Below are 24,626 nucleotides of genomic sequence, written 5' to 3' on the forward strand. Positions count from 1 at the left end.
CAATACTATCATAGCCCCAACTGGCTAAGCTATAATGACTGAAAAACCTTGTGAGGGTTTTTTAAGAAAGAAAAACACACATAATTCAGTGAGAATATGTTAATTCTTCCTAGTTACAATCCTCAGACTGCAGGGCCATCCACATTGACATTCTCCATCCAAATCAAAAACCTAATCTCAATAATCATGCTTATAAATAAACGTATCACTCTAAAATACTCGTGGTAAGTTGTGAAATCTGTATGAAATATTAAATAAAAAGGGCATCTGTAGTTCAAGAAACAAATAATAGCCACAGCCAAAATTGTGGCATTTTTCTGTAAGGTTTTTATAAATTTCAAAAAGCAGGTTGCACACATTTTTGGATTTAAGTCACTTGAACGTATAATAAGCGCTAAGAATTTTCTCCTCCTCATTGAAGCCATAGTCTTCCATTTTCAGTGTCGTGACATATTCAGAAATAATTCGTTCAGAATACTTAGGACGACTGAGTTTAGTAGATTTCCTGAAAATCCAACGTCTCGCGATCATCATTCTCTTTAGCAGTGACTTAATAGGTGATTTCGATGTACTGAAAGATGCCTCAGAGTTCAGAACTTGCGTTATACATTTGTTGTCGTCTCTTAAATTGACAGATGATAGTATCATTCTGTGTTTATTAAAATTTTAATGTATGCCTGTTACTCTATCCATCATGCTCTAGCTATGCTACTAAGTCGCCGTCATAAGTTTCCAGATTCTACAAGAAAATATGGACCAATGACGAAGTTACACACAAAATCTATGTCAGCCAGGAGAAATCATCACTCAGCTTTATGATATATGTGGTACATCAATACATGGTGCGTCAGTTGGCATGTCTTTACCTATCAATAGATTTGTGGCAGTCGATGGGCTATGTGTCTTGCATCACTGGGAGGATGGTGGTGGAAGCCAGGATGGTTGTTACATGGGGAACCATGGTGCAACAATGAGGAAGTGCAGGCTATATGTGGGGCAGGACGTAATGGAACGTTTGTGTAACAAGTGGGGCTACAGCAATCGGTGTTGTGTGATGATGTGGAAATTTGTGGTGATTGCTGTGGTTAAACCTGTAGAGACTTTGAGCCACAGCCTTCAGAGAGGAATGAGGCCTGTGTAGCATGGACTCGATGGTGTGTTTCTTTTCATGGAACGTGGTAGGTGGGAGTAGCTTCCTGTTCTGTGGTACAGATGGGCCACATCAAGGAACTGTCTTGTGTTAGGTCTTCTAAGTAATTCCATATAGAAGGGAATTTGCTGCTCTTGGATGACAGTATTTGTTGCTGTTGTCACTGTGCTTTGTCACAAACTTATGGGCAGTATATGGTTAGTGAATATGCTGTGGTGTGAGTATAAAGTCCACTGTACAGTGATGTGGGGACTGGGGTATAGTGCTTTTGTTGGTATCAAATCATGTTTACGTAACTGTGCAGTGCTAGTTGTGTCATCAGATGTCATGTAGATTTTTCTGTACCGTGCTTGGCAGCAGGAGCTGTATCGTATAGTATTTCGGTTTCAGATGGACATTAGGTATGGTAGCTAACTGTTATCTGTGAGGACAGTAAACAGATATGCCCGAACAAGTAATGGCAGTCAGGTGAGTGGAAATGTACCACCTCTGGTGACAAAAGATGGAACTGCATGAATCACTTTTCTGATTTTCACAAATTCTGTAAATATTTGTTTTGTATCTTGATGATACTTATGTCCTATATTAATGTGTTCCTGAAGTCATTAATGAATGAATTAGATTGTAGTTTTGGGTTTTGGTAATGGTATTGTTGGTTTCAGATTTTAGTAATGCTACTATTGGTATTAAGCGAAAATTTTCAAATAAGGGTACAGGGGATCCGCTGCAGACAATTATAATACATAGATTTGTGGGTATAGAACGATAGGTAGTACATGAGAAGTTAAGACTAAAATCCGTGTTGGAATAATTTCGAGCTTGACTCGTTTTGGATCCATATGTGTTCTGTTAGGATTACAGGGTTATTATTATCATTGTGAAATTTGGGATAACTTATATGTCTGGAAATAAGTGTTATGGAACCTGATTGGTGTCACTTTCGATTTAAGTGGACTTAAAGCATCGTGAAATTTGTCTTTCTGTAATGGCTTATTGCTCATTAATTATTCCTGCACTGGAAACTTATCACATTATCTTTTATATGAAAATTTTGCTATGGGGATTATGATGATATACTAGACAAATGTAACATTAATATAAAACGTCGCTCTGTACTCATTTTCCAAGGTTAATTTGAGTAATTGAACTGCCAATAGAGTGGAAATCTGTATGTATCCTCCATGTCAGACATAGGTACAGAACTACATTCTTATTTAAGCATGTACGTATATTGAATTATATCTATATTTTTAAGTGCGTAAATTTGTTGCTGTTGTGGTCTTCAGTCCAAAGACTGGTTTGTCGTAGCTCTCGATGCGACGCTATCCTGTGCAAGCCTCTTCATCTCTGAGTAACTACTGCAACCTACATCCTCCTGAATCTACTTACTATATTCCTCTCTTGGCCAAACTGGTGGCTATTTGATGTCCATAATGTGTTCTACCAGCCGATCCCTTCTTCTAGTCAGGTTGTGACATAAATTTCTCTTCTCCCTAATTCTGTTCAGTATCTCTTTATTAGTTACATGATCTACCAATCTAATGGTCAGCACTCTTCTGCAGCAGCACATTTCGAAAGCTTCTGTTCTCTTTTTATCTAAACAGTCTATCGTCCATATTTCATTTCCATACATGGCTACACTCCATACAAATACTTCCAGAACATTCAGAAGAGTCTTCCTAACACTTATATCTGTACTCAATGTTAAGAAACTTCTTTTCTTCAGAAACGCTTTTCTTGCCATTGCCAGTCTACGTTTTACATCCTCTCTACTTCGACCATAATCAGTTGTTTTGCTGCCCAAATATCAGCACTCATCTATTACTTTAAGGGTCACATTTTCTAATGTAGTCCCTTCAGCATCACCAGATTTAATCCGACTATATTACATTATCCTTATTTTGGTTTTGTTGATGTTCTTCTTATATCCTCCTTTCAAGACACTGTCCATTCCATTCACTTACTCTTCCAAGTCCTTTGCTGTTTCTGACAGAATCACAGTGTCGTTGGCAAACCTCAAGGTTACTATTTCTTCTCCATTGACTTCAACTGCTACTTCAAATTTTTATTTAGTTTCGTTTGCTGCTTGCTCAGCATTCAGATTGCTAATCAGTGGGTATTCATTTTGTTGTGTGACATTAGCTTTACAGTTTGTTCATTAAAATGTTTTTACTAACTAGGTTTGAACTAACGAGTCCATGATTGACAGATTATGTTGTGTAACGTTATATTCTTTTTTTTTTTTAGTTTTTATTAGTATATGGTACATTGTGATTCAGGTAGTTAACGTGAGATTGACTTCCAAGAAATGGCTTTACTATTACATGACACATAAATAAATTTTTCACCTTCAGACTGTACTCGTCTGTATACAACTGTGATTTTTTCCCCTCAGTTGATTCATGGGCATTGACTTTAGCATTACACACTGGTTGTTTGCCAATATGTGACACCATAGTTATCTATGTATGACATGTAATTTTAACCTCTGATTAGTATATTTCTTTTACTATTATGTGACACATACATTGTGGCCTAATTTATATTCATACAGTGTGCAACTTTTGTCTCACTTTATTCCTTAATTTATCATCGACTAGGGTACCACAACCTGTACAGTTTGGTTTTTGTTAAATTTACTACATAATATCACTGTATGTATTTGATTTTGTAGTCAATATTCAAACATTGTGCGGTATCACTCCCTGTACAGTTTGGTTTTTGTTAAATGTTACTATATGTCGCCACTGTACAAAACTGATTTCTTAAAGTTTACACCACCCCACTTCTAATGTAATGTAAACTGTTGTTATAGTTGTCTTTACACAGGGGCCTGAAGATAGCATACTGAAATGCTGAAACCAGTTGCATAAGTAAAATAAAATTTGATACATAGGTGTCTGAAGCTGTTTTTATTTGACGTTTTAACAAAAGTATGTGCTTGATACTCAACCTATAAGTTTAATCAAACATGCAGTATGGATTGGGAATAGAGACTTTGAAAGAATACCTGGTTCAGTGGCTCTAATATTATTAAAAACTTCAAATACCAACAAGCATTTTATGAAAGTGATAGAAAGATTTGCTGAAATATTATGTACAAGTAATGGACATAGCAAATACAATACCCCAAATGGACGAATAAAAATCATAAACAGTTTGAAATACCAAAATAATATGAAATAATTTGTAGCTGGTAGCCATAGAATGACCAAAGGTATTGCTATTCAGCATAAAAAATGAACGATTTATCTCTATATTTATGTGTTGCAGAGACAGATTGTTTATGTGTGTGTGTGTGTGTGTGTGTGTGTCTACTGGCAGCATCGGCTGCTGCCAGCAATACAACTGACATGAATGAGATTATAATACCACACATTTTTGAACAATTATGAAGAGTAGTTCAAGAATGCCACAAACCTGTGTAACAAACATTCTCGGGCAGGCGTATTATAATACAGGGTTTGGATGATTTATGGCAGACAGATCTTGTAGATATGAGATGATATTCAAGAGCAAATAAATTTCAAATATACTTTTGTCATCACTGATACATACCCAAAATTCACCTTGGCCTCACTATGAAAACAAAGATAGAGAAGGAAGTTACATGAGTGTCTGAACAAGTACTGCAGACAGGGACAAATCGATGTCCTATAAACGACCATGATGGCGAATTTTATAATAAACATTTAAAAATTGTATAGGAGTGGTATGTATTATACAACTTTTCAACATTCTCGCAGACAAAAGCAGGTGGTGTGAAACACTTGAAACAAATGATAAAAACATGCATGAAGATTTAATTTTCTCATAAATCAGATAGATGGACATATATGCTTCCACATATAATTGGACAGTATTAACACAGCCATTCATCAAACAATAAAAGTGAAGGTAGTTGATGTATGTGATAGTGAGCTCCTAAATATTGCATGCAATTGTTGTAGTATGGTAGGTTCATACAAACAAAAATTTAATGTAGGTGTTTAGTACACATTTCAGAATACAAGAGAACATTTAAAAAATCATGTCTATTGAACTGGTCAACAGATCTACAGTTTTCAAAGTACAACAAACAAACCCTAGAACTTACATTTTAAAGGATGACAGTGCAGTGGAATAGCTGGTAGTTTCTTTATGGAAGAATGACAGAAAAACACTGAGCCAGACATGTTTCTCACAAAGCACGTCATAGGACAAAAGGGGTATAAGTTTTTGCTTAAATGGTTTGGTTTCCCTTCATTGCATAACAACTGGGTGAAGGTTAAAGATGTGGTATGTAAAAAGGCGCAGAAACATTTTATATGCCCTCGTAAGCTGCACATAGTTTGTGGTAGTGGCAGTATTTTTGACAAACTACCAAAGAGCTATAGTTCTACCTCCATAACTATTGTGAACCAAGAACAAAGACGGAAATGAGACTAGCACGTGACGATGAGGGATTAATCAGTTGGAAAGAAAACAGTATCACATATGCAACAAATAATGGTTTGGCCCAGTACCATGCTGTTATCGAATAGTTACTGATAAACATAGGCAAATACAAGCAAGAAAAGATCTTAGTACGGCAGCTTTTGCAGTTCACAAATCAGTGCATACAAAACCTAAATTGCGTGCTGGCATAAATTTGTGACAAGTTATGAATGTCACTCGTCATGCCTTAAGGAAGAAAAAAAAACTATGAGATGTTTAAAAAGTACTTGCAATTATTGGTGTCAACAACTAAAACTATTCTGAGGATGCATGACTTAAAGACATCAGATGGAATTATCCCATTCTTAATGCATGCACTGGCAAGACTTGTACAATAGGATGATGGAATCTGTTGCTATCAGGAAAGGTCTATATTTAAAACCATAGGGGAAAAAGCTTGGACTGTTCATAAAAAAGGTTCTAGCTATACCACTTAGAAATACTGACCTGCTTAAAATCGTCAAAAAATTCCGCACCCGAAGATCTCCTGGAGAGTTTATGTAAAATACAACGCCTAAGTCTATAGCAGATGGCCTAGAAGAGCAGATGGGAGCCTTAAACAAAAATTAATGGAGACGGGGAAAACACAATAGAAGATGTATGCATAGCGTGAGGAGGGGAAGTACGAAAGGTAGCAGAGGATCAAAAAGACAAAACCCTGCAGAAATTCTTTGATAACACGTGAGATGTTAAATGTAACAACAAAATAAGAGAATTCAGAAATGTAACAAATGAAACAGGTAAAAGAGGGTGCAGATGCTAGAATTTTAGGCTCACAGGAAGTTCAAAAGGATTAAATAGTTATGCTTAGAGGACTTATGCAAGTCTGTAGAAGCACGCCTAACAACAGGAACTGTATGACTATCAACAGTACAGATGGCAAGTCATCACTAAACAAAGAAGAGAAAGCTGATAGGTGGAAGGGACATTTAGAAGGACTGAACAAGGGAAATGACTTTGAGGTCAGCATTGTAGAAACAAAAAAGAAAGTAAATAGACATGATATTGGAAGTAATACTGTATGACGAATTTGACAGAACAATTAAAGACCAAAGTGGAAACAGAGCTTCTTAAGAAGACACTCTCTCAGAACTGTTGAGATAGTTTGCAGAACCAGCCATGAAAATATTATTGCACTTGGTACGCAAGATATATGAGAAAGGTGAAAGACCCAAAAATTTCAAAATGTCTGTTGTAATTTCAATTGAAAATAAGACAGGTGCTGACAGACGTCAATATTACCGAAGTATCATTTTAATTATTCATCGTTCCATAGTACTGACCAGAATTTCCAGATGAATGGATAAATTATTAGAGGCCAACCTCTGGAAGATCAGTGCATGTTCCAGAGAAATGAAGGAACATGTGAGGCAATACTAACGCTGAGACTTATCTTAGAAGGTAGTCTGAAGAACGAAATCTATCGTATGTTAGTAAGAATGCATTGCCAATTCGGGACAAAATATGCACACTGGCATTCCTCAGACTGTGGCAGGTGGAGGTCATGCCCTCTTCCTAAGACACACTTCTCCTATGACATCATCATATGTCTGACAGTGTTATTACCATCTCTAAGTTGTCTGTATTATTATTTTATGAAATCTCTGTTTGCTAAAATAATGTACCAGCTTCTGGAAGAGATCTATTATTGCGTAATTTACACTTGACGCCTAAAACATGACTGCGGACTCTCAAACTAAGTCCCCCATTTGTAAGTTGGTGTATAACAATATAGAACACATGTGGGCTGCTAAAATAACATGCTGAGCAGGCAGCTGTCATTTCATCGTAGGCCTAAATGAGGCAAAATAGTAGAATGGCATTAGAATACTGATGACAATTACGGGAATCTTGTATCACAGGACCTAATAACATTTTAATACGTTGTATTTTTTGTCAGATAGTTAGCTGGGTTGTCCGTTTTTACCGCTGACTGTAATTGCTGTCGCTTATCATATGTCTGTCATATTACTTTCATCTTACGAATTCGAGTCTCGAGAACAATTTTCGCAGTTTTGCAGCTAATTTAGTACTCTCAGAGTCGCTAGGGGACTGTAAAATTGCGCTCTGTAATCGCGTCTTTATCAGCCAAGGAAGAAACGAAGCATGTTGTAATTCCGTGCCGGCCGCTGTGGCCGAGCGGTTCTAGGCGCTTGAGTCCGGAACCGCGCTGCTGCTATGTTCGCAGGTTCGAATCGTGCCTCGGGCATGGAAGTGTGTGATGTCCTTAGGTTAGGTAGGTTTAAGTAGTTCTAAGTCTAGGGGACTGATGACGTCAGATGTTAAGTCCCATAGAGCTCAGAGCCATTTGAACCATTTTTGTAATTCCGTGACGCGACATTGGAGAAAGGAATGAAGGGACCGTTAGTGGTGAACGGCTCATCGACGGGGTCATTAGAGATGGGGGACAAGCTCTGGTTGAGGACACAGAGTGGCCAAATCGACCATGTCCTTTTATAAGCTGCTATCCCATCATTCGCTTCAAACAATTTAAGGAAACCACGGTAACACTAAATCTGGGTAGCAGCATGAGGTACTGAGTCGACGTTACAGCCAGCTGTCTTTCCTCTGTTAGGCTTCACTTGGTTACCTTTGGAGGAAGACTGCACAAATTATAGGTATGAAGTTAGATGTTTTTAAAACTTTCGTGCAGTTAGTGAATCATGAGTTGAAGATACAGAAGTCCCATACATGGTGTATACTACAAATGCTCGTGCAGGTGAGATGTCACTTTCAAATTTCTATGATTGACATCCATGACTGACATCCGCTACTGGTACCTTTTACGAATTCGAAGGCCGGCCGGTGTGGCGGTTAAAGGCGCTTCAGTCTGGAACCGCGTGACTGCTACGGTCGCAGGTTCGAATCCTGCCTCGGGCATGGATGTGTGTGATGTCCTTAGGTTAGTTAGGTTTAATTAGTTCTAAGTTCTAGGCGACTGATGACCTCAGACGTTAAGTCGCATAGTGCTCGGAGCCATTTGATTTTTGAACGAATTCGAATGGACATATCTGTGATGCAGTACTAGATAAGGAACAGGACACTACATTGTCCCTCATCTCCTAAAAAGCGCGACGTACTACTTGACTTCCAGTCGTGGAACACCAGCACTAATGATAAAGACATAACTCTCACTGAAATATATTTGACTCCCAAATTAAAATGGTATTGGCGCAGGATAATCTGTTCGCATGTAGCGACCTTATACAAGCTGCGACCTCATAGTTAGAGGAATGCAACAAAATGCGTTTTATTGACTGTGGTGCACTGAGTACTTGGAACTATAGCAGGAGTATCTTCTTCTCCTCGTCCTCCTCCTCAAAGCAGTACAAACCTGTGTGAGTCTCAGCCTCATCCATTCTGCTCTCTCCAATACCCTTCTTCGCCACCGCCTACCTCTAAGCGTTCTTAACTCTTATTTTGTATTATCTATCTATTTTGTATCTTCCTTGATATTTATCTCTGTCTGCTTCCAGTTGGTTTCCATTCAAAAGCCTTTTCGATCAATAAGAATTTCATAAGAGCATATCTAAGTCAGGAGATTCTATGTTCATATATGCTGAGTTGCTGCGCACCATTCATTAGTGTCCATGTTTTCCGTGTGTAGGTTATGACAGGCAGAATCATGACCTTGGATATTTGCAGTTTAATGTCTTAATAAACATATGGAAGCATCTATTACTGCTTAGGATCCAGTATTGCATTTCAGTTAACGATTTGTAGTATTAATATTGGACCTTGGTTTTAAAATTTCTGCGCATGTTCAAAAACGAATCCTATTGCTGATGATTTATTATGTACTTGGCCTTCTTTCCATTGATGTCTAAAGGTTCTCGTTCCTCTTTTGTTCAGCTACATGGGCAATCGAAATCGATTTCTGCCACATGGTTGAAGAACATGTAACGTGACCCTTGGTTTTAAAATTTCTGCGCATGTTCAAAAACGAATCCTATTGCTGATGATTTATTATGTACTTGGCCTTCTTTCCATTGATGTCTAAAGGTTCTCGTTCCTCTTTTGTTCAGCTACATGGGCAATCGAAATCGATTTCTGCCACATGGTTGAAGAACATGTAACGTGACTGTCTTTTCCTTTTTTTTAAGTGCTTCATATTTCATTCGGAGACATAATCTATGTGACTAACAGATTGCCTATCTGACAGCTTCTAGGTATAATAAAATTGGATTTTCAGTATTTCATGTAATTATTATTGATCGAATCAAAAATATGAAGCACTGCCATATGCTACTCATTAAGAGGTAGAATCTTTCGTTCAATGTTTAACACAGTAAGTATTAAAGTTAGAAACTGTGAATATGTCATGAGGCGCCGTAACTCACCGAGCGCAAATTAACCACACTATTCTTCCAATATTTGTGAATGACAGCAACTTTCGACAAACATTACACGTGGGTCCAAACCGTTTCGATACTTTTTTCTCGTTGACATTTCCCTTCAAATTGTGAAATATGTCGAGTTTATCGGTTACTATATTTCCAATATTCATGCTGTAAAACCAGCATCGGTCATAACTTCTAATGTGTTACTTCTTTAGTACTTAATCTATTCGCAACACATTTTGCAGATAGTACCACATATACCAATGAATGTACCTGCAGAACTATATCATGTACATCACACAAATAAGGTATTATGAGATCATAAACAATTCCTTAAAAAATCAGGATTTGGGAGGCAGGAGGAGGGAGATTACTGGCTAGAGACTAAACAAACAGCTTGCATCAAAAAAGTTTTTTGGTGTTGTTCGTTAGTCATTCTGTTGGTAGTCCAATTGTGTATTAGCCATCGTCAGATTCACACAACACGTCGAAAACGAGCCCAAAAAAATTGTACCACAAATTTTCCGTATTTTCCACAAATCAGGCGAATGTTGGGCTGGCGTGTTCACCCCCTCTCCCCCCGCCCCCCCCCCCCCCCGCCCAATTATTGGCGAATTCCTTCCTGCCTCATCTAAGTTTTTGATTTCGCTCAAACCAGTCAATACCGACGACAGCGAATAATTCCCATTTGGTTTTGCATCATTTCCAAATCATGGTGAATTTATTAAGTTTGTTTGCATTTTTAAAGCAACTTTTACGCAAAATTATGTCATTCTGTTATCATAATAAACAAAAATTAATATTCCCATAGACGAAATAAATTAACAGAGAGCAACGAGCAGAGCCCCGCGCGGCAAAAGGAAAGTCCCATCGAGCGCTGGCAGGGCGTGTGCCGCGTGCAGGTCGGCCCTGTTAGCCCGCTCCGGACCTCGACCAACTTTTATTGTCTCCGAACTGGGGTATCTCGCTAATTATCTCTGCTCGGCGACCTTACAGGGATTACAACAATTACACAAGCGGCGAAAACGAGCTCTTTTTGCGAAACCTCTGTGGGGCGGAGGCAGTCATGTGGAGAAGATTGCCGCCGGGACAAAGGACGTGGGGTTGTGGAGGAATTCAGTCTTTTCGTGAGTAAGATCCTAAAAGACGTCGCTTTTCTGTGAAAAATGAGTCGTTTTTGTTTCGTGCGATTCTGAGTCACGAATAGAGTGTTGCAATGAACAACAGATGGACAACATTCGAAATGTCTTCACATGTACAAGCTGATCGACGTAACAAAAATCAAATGTCACTTTTCTACAGTTTTCAAACAATTCCATATAGAGCGGTTAAGGATGGTTTTAATATATCATTTCACGTTACAAGTTCGGCTCTTGTCATTATTGGATACAAATTTAGGACTTCCGAAATGAAGTTCAGTGTCAGTATATGGGAAAGCATAAGCCGAACAAGTTGTTAACTCGATGTATTTCGTAACTTCCAAGTTTGTGTCCGAAGTTGCCAAGAGCAGATATATGTCATGTGAAACAGTAAAACGAAAGATTCTTAACCAAACTAAACTCCGTTCGGCCAGGGTTTGGAAGACCCAACGGTACTGACCGGCCACCGTTTCATGTTCAGCCCACAGGCGTCACTGGATGCGGATATGGAGGGGCATTTGGTCAGCACTGGATGTGGTCAGCACACCGCTCTCCCGGCCGTATGTCGGTTTACGAGACCGGAGCCGCTACTTCTCAATCAAGTAGCTCCTCAGTTTGCATCACAAGGGCTGAGTGCAATCCCGCTTACCAACAGCGCTCGGCAGACCGGATGCTCACCCATCCAAGTGCTAGACCAGTCCGACAGCGCTTAACTTCGGTGATCTGACGGGAACCGTGTTACCACTGCGGCAAGGCCGTTGGCAAAAAAATCTTTAAGATAAACTGAATTACCGATAAAGATAATTATGAACGCCGATTCGCATCAGGAATTTATCGGCTTTATTAATATTTTTTCTACTACTACTTGTAAGCAGTGTTAGCTTGAAAGGCCGCAGTTGCTAACAGTCTGTAGTAAACACTTAACTCTTTCTGAACATGGAAATAGCATGGACAAAATACGCAATTTATATTGATCTTACACGATACCGAAAACAGGCTATGACATGTAAGCTACAACGAGGTTACAGAGAGAAGTAGACCGTCTGTGAACCAGTCTTCGGGCTCTATGTCAGATAATTACCACATTGCAGAATTAAAATTAATTCAAATTATGCAATTATTTTTTAGTTTATCTGCAAATACATGTCTGCAGTCTTGATAAACACTGAAATCCTCGTACCGCAGTACCAAAGGAGAGGTTAAAAAAAAAGTGAAGTCCATTGTTGAAGTAAAATATTTTCTCGCACTATTAATTTATAATTTTTTCCTTAAGTTCGTGCTGACACACTGCGCAAACAACTGGGGTAGTTACAATTTTCAAACTGCGATTTCCCGTAGAATATTTGTGCAAGAGTATAGAAAATACCACCATTGACAGTCTGATTTACTGCAGCTTCACAGTATTAAAGCCAATGGGCCTTGTTCCATTAAAAGATGACTTCCTAAAACAAATATATATTCTAATGATTGCCATAGTCCGTGTACGGTCTACAATAGTAGGCCCTTAGACATCATTTCTGCAAAACCGTGACATCAATAGCATCTTCTATTTCAAAATTATTTCGCTGCATGCTTTTTCTCATCACCTCTCACGATAAAAGCAATTTCATAGAGGAGGAGCATCTGTGACGTGAAGGTCCGAGGCACTATATGATATCATGAACAATCTCGTCTACTTCGAAATGCAGGATTTCTGAAACGCTTCTGTTGAACTGAAGATGGGCTAAAGCTCCAACAGGTAAGCAGCACCCTTTCTTGGATCTGAATTTCAATACGACAATGGTTGTCCACATGCCGCAAGAAATTCTCCACATGTATCAAACAAATTGGTGTAATGGTTGAGGCAATGGACTCGTATTTGGGAGGTATAGTATCGAAATTTCCGTCATCACTCACAATGACATTTTCCCCCTAAACATTTCAGATGAATGCCAAGAAGGTTCCTTTAGAACCGCAATTCTTGCTTTCCTCCACATCCTTATTCAGTCAGAATTTGACTACATTTCTACTGCTCTTTAATTGGTAGTGGGAGTGTAGAGAGAAAGCACAGTTTTAATTTATTCAAGATGGTTAACTCTCCCCCCCTACCCCTCTGGAAAATCCCCAGCCCTCTGGAAGATCCCCATCCCCCTCCTCCCCCTCTCGCCGATTCTGGTGCAATTTAGATATCATATTAATTGACTAATTAATTAAACTGATCAGTTAACTACCCTGACACCTCTTTGAAATCCCCAGCGAATCGGGGTCCCTCTCCCCTCCCCTTCTGGGAAATCCCTAGCCTTACCCCCTCCCCCTCGCTGATATGAGCACACTTTTGATATCAAATTAGTTGACTAATTAATTAAATTGATTATTTAATTACCCCTCCCCCTCTGGAAAATCCACAGCCCATCGGAGCGACCCTCTCGGTCTGGAAAATCTCCAGCCCTCTCTACCATTTTCCTCCTCCCCTCCCCCACCTGGTAAAACGGCAGCAAATTAAAAAATCGCCCTGTAATTCAAATTTTCATCATAAATTCGAATTTTGAAGGTGAATTCAAATACTAATTGCATTGCAGTAGTAAGTGGGTACACTGAGTGCATTTGGCATGTTTCTTTTGCACACACCATTTCTTTGACGAATTAATTACTTCGTCAAAAAATGGGTGTGCATAGAAAACATGCCAACTGTGCTCAATGTACCCACTTGCTACTTATTGCTTTGCAGAGGACGTAATAATAATAATACTAATAATAATATCAATAACAATTACTACTAATGTACTTTTTATTCATAAAATGTCAATTTGCATACTGCTGTTTAAGGAGTATGTATGGTACTCTCTTTATTTCATCATCTTTGGAATACTGATGCAGACTAATTTTATGTCACAATGCAAGATGGCCGACCCAGGATACTAGTGCAATCTCTCTCCTCCTAAAGTTCAAAACCAGTGGGAAAATTCAAATTTTTCCTCTGATTGTGTAGCATGGGAGTTGGAGAAGGGTAGTTGCCATTGATCAAGCACTAGAGAATAGCTCTAGCCACTCTCCTCAGTAGCTGTTGGATATAGAGAGGATGTTTTCACTGTTGGTCTGGCACTAGAGGGTTGCTCCAGCCAGTCTTCCCAGTAGCCCTATGTGGGGAGGATGGATAGTAATAATAGGACAGCAAACTATTACTGAAGTGTAGGGGAGTAGCCTCCTGCCAATCTACAAGTAAATAACTGTTGGGAGAGACATACGAATGGGTAATTATATTAGGATAGTGGTCCACTGTCCTCAGTGCTGTTAGTTGCGTTCTGTCTGGTTATTTCATTCCCTCTTTCCCTATATAGAAGAGGGGGTGGGTGGGCTGGCAGAGGTACAAATAACAATTAACCCACTCTTCAGCCAGCAGAACTAATGTAGAAGCTAAAAACAAAAAGAAGGTGACATGTGTACTACGAATTTAAAATAATTTAAAAGGCGGCATGACTGGGAGAAATGTAAATAATAAAATGCTGTCTTCATGAATCGTTTTAAAAACGGTGGTAAAAATGTGGACAGATGGTTCAATTAAAAACACTTGAGAAACACTTGAACACTAAACACTTGAAAAGCACTGGAAAAACACAGGTCACTATAGACGGTACATTGACTATTACAAACTGAGCTTCATGCACTTTCACTATAACTGAGAAAGGACCCGGCCTGGATGGTGGCTTATAGATGAATAGAAGGGGGTGTAGAGGGTGACAGGGGAGTGTTGGTGATGAGGATGATGAATAGGAAGAGGTGGCGATAAAGACAGGGGAGGCTCGGGGAGGGGGGGGGGGCAAATACAGAGGGGTAACTGCTATGCGGAACTTTTAGAGTGGAGAGTAAAAGCGGATTGGGGGCAGCAGAGAAGGAGAAAAGGTTTAGGTATGATAGCGGGAGAAGAGGAGATGGGAGCCCATGGTCCTTCCTAGTGCGAGTTATTGGAGTTGGTCTGTAACTAAAGTTGTGTGTGCTCGGCCTAAAGGTATGCACGTGTGGGTCATGTATTTGCACTCTCTCTTACTCTGTGTTGAGGAGCCCTTTAGGTTAAGGTTGTACAGTTTAACCTGCTATCTGCCATTTGGTGCGTATTCCAATTATAGTGTCTATTAGCCCATAAGAGGCCCTTGTAAAGGTGTACCTTAATTTTGTAAAATCTTATGTTAATTATCATGTAATTTTTCTTTTAAATGACCTTCTACATTGCTTCTAGTTGTTGAAGGCTAACTTGCAATGTTATGAGCGGGCCGCTCCCTTACTGAAGCTTTAACAGTTGAATTTTTATCAAATTTGTTTTGCTGTTTGTTGTTTGGTGCGTGTTGACAGCCATGAATCAGAAGCGGTTGACGCATTGCTGTTGACCTGGTGTGGGGCAGAGACGCGTTTTCTTTCTGCTCTGGAGGCTTTCCCGTCATTGCATGATGCCTAAATTTTGGCAGATTTCACGCTATTCTGCGGATCTCCTGTTCCAGCCTTAAATTGAGTAGCTGGTTGTTATTCTTTTGCTATCGAACCAAAGCAGGGGTGTCGCCGGATTAGGAAGTAATTGACTCAGTATCTCTGTTATTGTAAGGGCCTTGTGGGCGTATGAGGAAAGTCTTTGGGAAAACTGAGCACTGAATTTCTTGATTACCTTTAAAAAAAGGTTTTAATTGTCATTATCATTTTAATTGCGTTTTAGAGGCCTGGTAATTTATTTAAGTACTTAATGTGATTGATGTGTAACAGGATTGTGGCCGATCAATGAAATACTCCTGTTGCTTCGGTTTTACATGTGGATAGCCTTTGGGCAGCTTGGCTGCATCTTGTCTGTATGAGAGCAGAATAACTACTGGAGTATGCATTTTAATGTTTTTTTTTATTTAATGTTTGTTGAACTTACATTGCAGTCTTGTTGTGGGACTAGCCCACAATTGTAATCTAGTTGCGAGGACAGAGTGCGGTTGCAGGTATCAGTGGGGGCTTATCTGCTTTGAGGAGTAGTAGGATTTTGGAGATTTTCCACAGGTCAGGATAGTAGCTTGCGGACAGAACATTGGTATACAGGGTTATGAAAAAGGAGAGAGGACATTCTTTGAGGTAGAGATAGGTAATACAGTAGTGAGCTGAGGATGTGCTGCGTGTTCTGTGAAATAATTGTGATGTGATTGGGGTTTAAGTTTGTCTCTGGTATGTTGTTAAAGTACCGGAAGCTGGGAGCCAGGGGTAGGACTGTGGTATCTGTGCATTCATTGACAGTAGGAAGTTGGGAACAGTCAAAGTGAGGGTCGTCGGGGATGGAGAACATGTCAGAGAGATAGGATCCATAGTGATAAGCTTTGTTCAGATCGTCAGGTTAGGGTAGGTTGGTGTGAAGGATCCAGTAGTGAGGTATGGGACGGCTGACAGTAAGGTGGTGGAATGCTTTCCAGTATTTGGAAGAGTCAACAGGGAATGTAACATTGAATCTGCTTCACGTCAGGCGCCAGCCCTGGCGTTTTTTGGCACTGAATAAATTTCTAATGTGTCGCTGTATTTACCAGAGACATATGAGTTAATAGGGGTAGCAGAGACTGCATCTGACGAGGTCTGTTGCAGGAAGGCTGTGGCATGGGGGATATCATCGAGTTGCTGGAAGGTTAGGGGGTGGCTTCTAATCTGGGTATCTATGAAGTCCCTTAGGCATTCCAGTTGGCAAGGGAATAGTCATAGACAACTTTTGCATAGAGAAAGCAATGGGATACATGGGGATGAGGTAGTATGTAGGTGAGGAGGACAGATAAGCAGTCACTTCTAAATGGATCGACGACTTGTGCAGTGAGGCATCCAAGGAAGTTGGGAGATGCTAGGATAACATCTGGGGTGGCGTTGCTTTCAGGATGGGTATGCTGTAGGATGGGGACAATGTCAGTAAACTGATGCCACCACTGGAGATCTACAGGGGATCAACTATAGATGTTGAGGTCAGTGGCAATAACATAGGTAGAAAAGGAATGGCCAATGTGCATGAGGAAATCATAGGAGATGGGAATGTTAGGTCAGACATAGGTGGCAGCACAGCTAACAGGTACTGTTTTGAAGAAGAGGTGAAGGATCAGGTGTTCAGTTAGATTGTTGAGTAAAGGTTGTGGCCAAGCAGTGTTGTTCCTGTTATGGCCACTTGCTATCACATCATTGCAGGTGTTGCAAGTGGGAGGATAAACAGCAGTAAGGTGGTGGTTATATAGGAGGCAATTTTGGCATCAGTATGGTTGGAAGGTGGGATTTGGAGGATTCAACTGTGTTATGGTGTTATGAGAGCTCCCTCTGTGAGGAAGCGATCGATGATGGGAGCATGATCTGTGAATTCCCGAATGAGGAATATGGGACGAGAGTTATTGCAGAAATGGTAGGTGGTGTGGATCTCTATGGAAGGATGAGAATTGAGTTCTGCAACCACCACATCTACTGTGATCTTGGGACCAAACTTCCTGCTCATGGCAGAGAGGGTGATAGGACGGCAAGGAGGCTACGGTTGTTTGGATGGCAGTTGGTTTTGAAGGGCGTGAGTGTGATGCAAACACCAAAGGTAAGATAGGGGGTTTGAGGAGAAGGTCTGTGTGGATGATGAGGACTGAGTCTTTGCAGGGATGATTTTAGTGACAGGAGTGTGGGGGACATACTTTCTGATTTCGAGAGTGAGGGATCTAGCATTCGGAATTGAAGGTCGGTGCAGGACAGGAGGAGGGTGTAGACAGCCAGGAGAGAGGGTGCAGAGGAGGGAGCGGTGTCCATGTGTACAGAGTTGTCTGGGGTGGTTTGGGTTTTTTTTTTGGTGGTAGTGCTGTGCTGGCCATGGGTCGTATCTGGGGTTTTTTGATGATGATGAGATGGGTGGGAGGCTTAGGTATTGGAGAGGGTGGGATAAGGCATTGGATAGGTCGTTCCAGTGGCCCAGAGTCAGTATGGCTGTGTTGGATGGTGTCATGGCGTCTGGTGTAGCAATGGTGGCATGGCAAGATGTAACTCGTGCAGATATAGCAGCGGTAGTGGTGAGTGTGGGAAAGGGTGGGAGTGGAGGATAGGTGGAGGGTAGGGAAGATGTTGCGGGGAGTCATATTCACTGAGTCTCAATGCCCATCCTGTTAGTCTGATGGATGGGTCTTTCAGCCTTACAACCATTTTAGAGCAGGATGAGCAGTCAATACGTAACACTTCTTCGTGTAAAGGTAAAATTGAATATATGTCTCTCTGTCTATGAGACTAAGCATTTCCTCCTCTGTGGTCAAATAGTTTTTCTCACCTCTATTGTCTCGCTGCAGAAGCCACAGGATGTCACTCACTGTTAACCTCTTGATCTAAGACGGATCCTCAAGCACTGTTAGATGAATTGCAAAATAATATAAACTCCTTCTTGAAATCTGGGAAAATTGGACTCAAAGTCAAATCTCTCTTCAGCTCCTTGGATGCATCCTGGCATTCTCCCATCCACACAAATTTTGCAGCTTTTTTTCAACACTTGCATCAGTGGTTGCACTATATCAGTGAGCCCCCTCTCAAATTTCCTTAATGGTTTGAGAGTCCCAAGAATGATTGTACTTCGTTACCTGTCTTTGGCACTGGATAAACTTGTACTGCCTGCACTAATCTTGAATCCATTTTCTTGCCAAACATGTGTCATAAGAAGCTTGCTTCCTCCAGCGCAAAATGACACTTCTCCAGCCTCAATGTCAGATGTACAGACTGTAAAATGTTAAATACCTCGCTTACTCTTTGTCTGTGTTGCTCCATGTTTCTTGAGAACACACTTACATCGTTCAGCTAAACTGGACACCGCACAGCTCTCACGCCATCAATATTCTATCCAACAAACGCTGAAGTGTCGCAGAGGAATTCTTCAGCCTGAATGACATCCTCCAATACTGAAGCCCATCAGCCAACACTGGTTGGTAAACTCCTCGAAAACTGGCTGTAAATGTCGAGGAATTCTATTTCGTTTGCGGTACAGTAGTTCTTCATTTCCTGACAGACTACGATGCTGCATAACAGGTGTCTCTGGCAACAGGCCATGAGGAAAAAACAAATCCTCAAGTTCCAGCAATAACTCCTCTGTTCGCATTCTGTCTACCTCCATTAGATGTTCCACCTATTTACATAATACTGTCTTAGTGATGTCCTGTAGCTGCCCAATACTTGCACCTTCTGTGTACCGATATTCCTCCCTTGGAATGTCCAGACTCGCTATTAACATCACTTTTGTCGGTTATCGAGATTGATGGCTATGACCTCACTGTCCCCCTCCTGTATACGTACAATACTCCTTTTAACTAAACAACTAGCTGAAACCAGCACATCATTTCCTTCCAGAAACTCTATTACATACAACATACTTATTGGTAAGTCTGGCTTCACACTCACCCAAATCGACTTCCCAGTGTCACCTGGCACACATTCATGTGAATCAAGATTTAGTATTATTGTATGTGGTTCAATCAGATTGCACAGTATGATAGCTGCACTTCGCAGATCTACATTGGCCATGGATTCTCCTAGGTGGAATGCCTTCCCTCTAAGTTCAACCACACGTCATAGAAGGTAAATTTTGGTATGTTGTTGATGCAAAACGTCCAACTCCAGGGTCAAGTTGTAACCCTAGCTTAGATGAGGCACAACTTCCACAAACTGCTTAAACCCAACTACCGCCACTGGAAAGAAAATCTATCTCCACTGACCCTAGTGACCTTATATTATTGTGTCCGATCCCACGTAACGCACAGCGTGGTGGGTTCCGTAGCCTCTGAACCACTATGTTTTCTTTTTTATTCCAGTCTTTGATCACAATATGAATTCTTTAGACGATGACCGGTTTCAGTCCGTAATGACCATCTTCAGATCTTTTTTTACCGTGAGGACAATGCGGCCTATTCTACACCTTATTTTAGATCTATATGACGGTGCTATGCTGATTATATTTATGTTTTGACGATGCCATTATGGCCTGATAACTTTAGGACATGGTGTAAAAAAGATCTGAAGATGGTCATTACGGACTGAAACCGGTCATCGTCTAAAGAATTCATATTGTGATCAAAGACTGGAATAAAAACATTTGACAGTATTGGAATACTGTTGTATACGCGACCGTGTCGCAGTTGGTGAAATCTGAACCACTATGCCTCTAATGGCCACCAACCGATGCACCCCTGTGTCCAATAAAAACTTATACTTTGTGTCCTTATAATACCTACTAGTGCACAGTCCATCTCTGCATACATACTTGCTACACTTTATTTTCACGGGAATGCCTTCAGGTGGATTTCAGCTTCTCTCTTGCATTTAACAGCTGCTTCGTTCCTCAACATTCTACCGTATTACCGTTACCATAACACTGTTTCTGATATATATTCCCTTTACTCCACCGAGGCTGGTGGCACACTAGCCTATATAGCCACATCTGTAACATCTCACATTTGCAGGAAATAAACCATGCCTACGACGCACATGTATTGACACATCAATCTCTTCACATTCAGTCGCCAACCTAACAGCTGTATGGAGATCCTTATATGCTCCAGTGCACACTCTTTTTATCATATCTGGTGACATACCTCTTAGTAAAGCATCGAGCATCCTTTGCTTGGACTCCCCCCACATCAAAACTTCATTTGTTTCATCACTCTGGTCCAGCAAGTATGTACATATGTTTACTTTCCTTATTGTATGGGCAAAATTCTCTACAGCTTCCGCTTAACTCTTTGTAATAGCATTCAGCTATTCCCAAAAGAACTTCAAACTGTTCTGCTTCTTGTACCTATGCCTGTTCATGTTAAATGCCAAACGTCTCCATCTTCCTCAATTCTCCTGCGCATCTCGAAGAAATTTTAACTTCTTCTGCTAGACGTAATTTTGCTGCCTGCAACAACCTGCTATTGGACCGATAACTAATATTCACCGACGTTGTCAGGGCCTCCACGGCCGACATCACATCCTGAGAAGACCTTCAAGAAAAGGGACTGGATCTCTTACAAGGTACAGTGACTGGAGCAACGCCATTTCCTCATCATTAGCTGCAAGCTTGTTCATCAGTTATCTTCTGTCCATTGCACTACTACATCACCCAACGCTTGAACTGCATCCCCGCCAGTAACACCTTGTGCCTCTGGCTCTGTCATTCCATTGCAACATCTTTACCCCTCATTCACACACACTATACATACTCAACATTTACCAAACTGCAAAACGAATAACAAATTATGTTCTGCATTTATAATAATCGTCCAACTAGATTCCCTACACTGCCTAAGAACATGACCGACATGATGTCATCTGAAACAAGTTAACAGATACTGATGCATATAACGCCCAAACAGGTTATATTGCGAACATCTAACAGGCTCCCAATCCCGCTCCTTGCTATTGCCTCGAAACTGAGGAACCATTCTGACATTTACCTTAAGCGATTTATCCTAAATCAGGAGGGCTGGACTCAAGTTTGAACCTTCATCCTTCCTAATGCGAGGTCAGTGTGCTAGTCACTGCGCCACCTTGCTCGGGGTATCCCGGTATACTGCAGGGCTGCAAATGGTTCAAATGACTCTAAGCACAGTGGGACTTAACATCTGAGGTCATCAGTCCCTACACTTTAGAACTACTTAAACCTAACTAACCTAAGGACATCACACACATCCATGCCCAAGGCAGGATTCGAACCTGCCACCGTAGCAGCAGCGCGATTCCAGACTGAAGCGCCTAGAACCGCTCGGTCACAACGGCCGACGCTGCAAATGATTCTGCTGTATAGTCGACAACTATTTATTGCAGATAGCAGGACACTGATTATGCCAGTGCATTTCTCCTGGTCACATATTCAGTGACACTACCAAAATCATGAAGACGGAGAACTCTCCTTGCCTGTGCAGCGCATTACTGCTGTGCTGGCATGCTTAACTGAGTGAGCCTAGGCTGTCGCAAGATAGATCAACATTGTTGTTGTCTTAACCAAAATGACGACACATCTTACTCACCAGCTAATGGTGGCTAATGAAATATTCCACTGCACTTTCTCACAAAGTTTGTCTTTCAAATGCTAGCAGCGCTACAGGTATATCAAACATTCAAGTACACTTACAGAATCAAGTTCTCATCACACATCACGCAGTTGGACTAGTAATAAACCTCTGGAGAAAAGACGGGCCAGCCTGTTAACTTACACAGAGGAGACAAAAGTCATCGGATAGAGATATGCATGTATACTTATCAGCCAGAATATTATGACCACTGACCTACTTTCGATGTGAACTCGTCCAGGTGATAGCAGCGTCGCTTGACGAGGAATGACTGTCCTCGCTTGACGAGGAATGACTGTTAGTCGGACACACACATGGTGCATGCAGTATCAACGAATGCGATGTCAGTGTGTAGAATTGGGAAGGCGCGCGATCTATCTGAGTTTAACTGTGGGCAGATTGTGGTGACCTGGAGACTCGGCACGAGCATTTAGGAAACTGCACGACTAGTTGGGTGTTCTGCGAGTGCTGTGGTGAGTGCCTTCAACACGTGACGAAACCAAGGCGAAACTACATCCAGATGCCAAGGGGTTGAATGCCCACCCCCCATTGCAGATGTCGGACATTGTAGGCTGGGCATCCTGGTATACAGTCTGGATCCGAAGACTTGCTTTTATTGAGTGGTTTAAGTTGCTTCACTACTCCGAGGATATCTACTTTTGTTACTCATGTTGGCAGCGAACTGCGGTGGAGCTAACATCAAACTTTGATGCTGGGCAGAGTACAAGTGTGTCTGAACACACATTGCACCAAACACTCCGAACGATGGGACTCCACAGCCGATGACCCATGCGTGTACCAATGTTAACATCACGACATCGGCAACTACGACTGAAATGAGCGTGTGACCATCGGCACTGGACGTTGGTGCAGTGACAGAGCGTTGCATGGTCTGATGAATCCGGATGCCTTTTTGATCATGCCGATGGGAGGGCGCGAACCCGTCGACTTCCAGGGGAACAGCTGCTTGACTGCTGTACTGCAGGACAGAGAGAAGCTGCCATAGGCTCCATTAAACTCTGAGGAACATTCACATGAGCATGCTTGGATCCAGCGGAGCTCCTGAAAGACTCATTGACGGCCAAGGAGTATCGTACACTGGTTGCAAACCACGTACACCCCTTCATGACGAAGATGTTTCCCGACGCCAGTGACATTTTTCAACCAGATAATGCGCCATATCACAAGGCCAGTGCGATGGAGTTGTTCGGGGAACACAGTGGCGAGTTCCAATTGATATGCAGGCCCCAACTCGCCAGATCTGAATCCAGTCGAACACATCTGGGATGTGATTCAACGTGGGATCAGAGCTCATCGCCTCATTCTCCGGAAATTACCGGAATTAGGTGACTTCTGTGTGCAGATGTTGTGCCAACTCTCTCTAGCAACGTACCAAGGCTTCATTACTTCTATGCCACGATGCGTCGCCGCTGTTATCCGTGCCAAAGGTGAATATACTGGCTATTACATCTACATTTACATGGATACTCTGCAGATCACACTTGTGTGCCTGGCAATGCGTTCATAGAACCACCTTCACAATGATTTTCAATTATTCCAATCTCGAACCGCGCGCGGAAAAAAAACGAACACCTATATCTTTCCGTGCGAGCTCTGATTTCCCTTATTTTATTATGATGATCGTTCTCGCTCTGTACGCCGAGGTCAGAAAAATATTTCTGCATTCGGAGGAGAAAGTTTGTGACTGAAATTTCGTAAGAAGATTCCGCCGCAACGAAAAACGCATCTGTTTTCATGATGCCGATCCCAAATTCTGTATCATGTCAGTGACACTTTGCCCCCATCTCGTCATAATAAAAAACATATTGCTCTTCTTTGAACTTTCTCGATGTACTTCGTTAATCCCATCTGGTAAGGATCCCAGATCGCGCAGCAATACTCCAAAGAGGACGGACAAGCCTAGTGTAGGCAGTCTCTTTAGTAGATCTGCTACATTTCCTGTGTGTTTTGCCAATAAAACGCAGTCGTTGGTTTGCCTTCCCCACAACATTTTCTATGTTTAAGTTCCAGTTTAAGTTGTTCATAATTGTATTTCACTGAATTTGACTGATTTATCACGTAACCGAAGTTCAACGGATTAATTATAGCACTCATGTGGGTGCCATCACATTTTTGTTATTTAGGGTCATTGCCAATTCTCGCACCAGACAGATATCTTTTCTAAATCGTTTTGCAATTTGTTTTGATCTTCTGATAACTTTACTAGACGATAAACGCCAGCATCACCTGCAAGTAACCTAAGATGGCTGCTCACATTGTCTCCTAAATCATTTATATAGATAAAGAACAGCAGAGGGCTTATAATACTGTCTTGGAAAGCGACAGAAATAAATTCTTTTTAACTTGACTTCCCGTCAGTTACTACGAACCGTGACCTCTCTGACAGAAATCAGGAATCCAGTCGCATAGCTGAGACGATATTCCATAAGCACACAAGCCGCTTGTGTGCTACAGTGTCAATAGCCTTCTGGAAATC

This window comes from Schistocerca cancellata, chromosome 9 (assembly GCF_023864275.1).
Source record: "Schistocerca cancellata isolate TAMUIC-IGC-003103 chromosome 9, iqSchCanc2.1, whole genome shotgun sequence".
NCBI classification, from domain to species: domain Eukaryota; kingdom Metazoa; phylum Arthropoda; class Insecta; order Orthoptera; family Acrididae; genus Schistocerca; species Schistocerca cancellata.